The 2,131-nt window shown below is 41.5% G+C and overlaps 1 pseudogene; it reads left to right on the forward strand.

Moving 5' to 3' along the window:
• The first annotated feature begins 225 nt into the window (after positions 1 to 225).
• Positions 226 to 1,903, forward strand: LOC136397807 (succinate--CoA ligase [GDP-forming] subunit beta, mitochondrial pseudogene; annotated as a pseudogene).
• The last annotated feature ends 228 nt before the right edge of the window (positions 1,904 to 2,131 follow it).

Consider the following 2,131-nt stretch of genomic DNA (forward strand, 5'->3'; position numbering starts at 1 on the left):
ATATCAATTAAATCCATGTAGTCCTCCAGCCCACTGGGAACTGCCAGTGTTGCGTGGAAGAAACCTAATCAAGACACAAGCTTATTTCAAGAGGAAGAGCAGGAGGCCTGCCAAGGGAGTCAAAGAGGACCTCCTGAATGTCCTTCTCCCTTAGCTTTTATTATCAGAAGCAGAACAGAAGCACTTCATCTAACCCCCAGATGATGGCTAAACCTGCAGGAATACCAGAGCAAGAAACTAATGTCTGACAATGGAGTGAAAGTCCAGAGATTCTTTGTAGTGGACACTGCCAATAAAGCTTTGGAGGCTGCTAAGAAATGAAATGCAAAACAAATTGTTTTAAAAGCTCAGATTTTAGCTGGAAGAAGAGGAAAAGTTGTCTTCAGTAGCGGTTTGAAAGGAGGTGTTCATTTAACGAAAGACCCTAAAGCTGTGGGACAGTTGGCTAAACAGATGTTTGGGTATAATCTTGCAACAAAACAAACTCCAAAAGAAGGTGTGAAAGTTAACAAGGTGATGATTGCTGAAGCCTTGGACATTTCTCAGGAAACCTACTTTGCGATTCTGATGAACCAGTCCTACAATGGTCCCATACTGGTGGGCAGCCCCCAGAGGGGCATTGACATTGAAGAGGTGGCAGCTTCAAATCCAGAACTTATTTTTAAGGAGCAAATAGACATTATTGAAGGGATAAAGGACAGCCAAGCTCAGCGGATGGCATAAAACCTGGGCTTCCTTGGGCCTTTGTAAAACCTGGCTGCAGATCAAATTAAGAAGCTGTATAATCTCTTCTTGAAAATTGATGCTACCCAGGTGGAAGTGAACCCCCATTGGTGAAACTTCAGAAGGACAAGTTATCTGTTTTGATGCCAAGATAAACTTTGATGACAATGCAGAATTCCGACAAAAGGACATATTTGCTATAGACAACAGATCAGAAAATGAGCCCATTGAAAATGAAGCTGCCAGATATAACCTAAAGTACATTGGACTGGATGGGAATATTGCCTGCTTTGTGAATGGTGCTGGACTTGCCATGGCAACTTGTGATATCATTTTCCTGAATGGTGGGAAGCCAGCCAACTTCTTGCATCTTGGTGGTGGCATAAAGGAAGCTCAGGTGTATCAAGCCTTCAAATTGCTCACAGCTGATCCTAAGGTTGAAGCCATCCTTGTCAATATTTTTGGTGGAATTGTCAACTATGCTATCATTGCAAATGGGATCACCAAAGCCTGCTGGGAGCTGGAACTTAAAGTGCCCCTGGTGGTCCAGCTTGAAGGAACCAATGTCCATGAGGCCCAGAACATACTCAGTAACAGCGGGCTCCCCATTACGTCGGCCATAGACCTGGAGGATGCAGCCAAGAAAGCTGTGGCCAGCGTGGCTAGGAAGTGACACCTCTGTCCTGATGCCCTGGAGGAAGGAGTCCACTTTGCCATGAAAAAGGGGTGTTTCTCTCCTCACTATGAAGGAAATGGTTTTCTCATTGGGGAAAAACATGGGAAAGGGGGGAGCAAGAATTGTTATTTGAAAAATCTTCAGTCTTTATTTTCTTCAATCAGACAGATATCCAGACAGCCTCAATAATCTAATTCCACTTGTGGTCTTTCTTAAATTAATGTCCTGCATTCTCATATTTTCCTGTCACTGGGAGCCTGCTCAGTGCTCATTGTGTTGCCAACCAGTCTATGTGGTCAAACAGGCCCTCATTCATTGACTGCAGTTTTGGTGGACATTTAGTCCTGTGTAATAAAAAAAAATCACAGGCCATAAAACAAACTCAGATAAGATGCCATTTAACAGATTAACTATTAAAAATGTACAACTAAGACATTCAAACAAATAGCTGTTACACACTGTCACAGTTTTTCCAAGTTTCTGATTCCAGTGCATGTTTGGAAAATCCATGAGTATTCCAAAATATATTTTACAGTGGAAGGTCCACACATGATATTTCATACGTGTTTTTTACCATTTGCCTTAACATTGAATATACTCCTTAACTCATACCAAAAATAAAGCCAGGAGCCTTATTTCAATTTTTGAGTAGATTTCATTTTAATGTGAAAACTAAAGAAAGCTAATTCTTATGGAAATCTCTGTAATTAAGACATTCCAAGATGAGATGTC

The sequence above is a fragment of the Saccopteryx leptura genome, chromosome 3 (genome assembly GCF_036850995.1).
Source record: "Saccopteryx leptura isolate mSacLep1 chromosome 3, mSacLep1_pri_phased_curated, whole genome shotgun sequence".
NCBI classification, from domain to species: domain Eukaryota; kingdom Metazoa; phylum Chordata; class Mammalia; order Chiroptera; family Emballonuridae; genus Saccopteryx; species Saccopteryx leptura.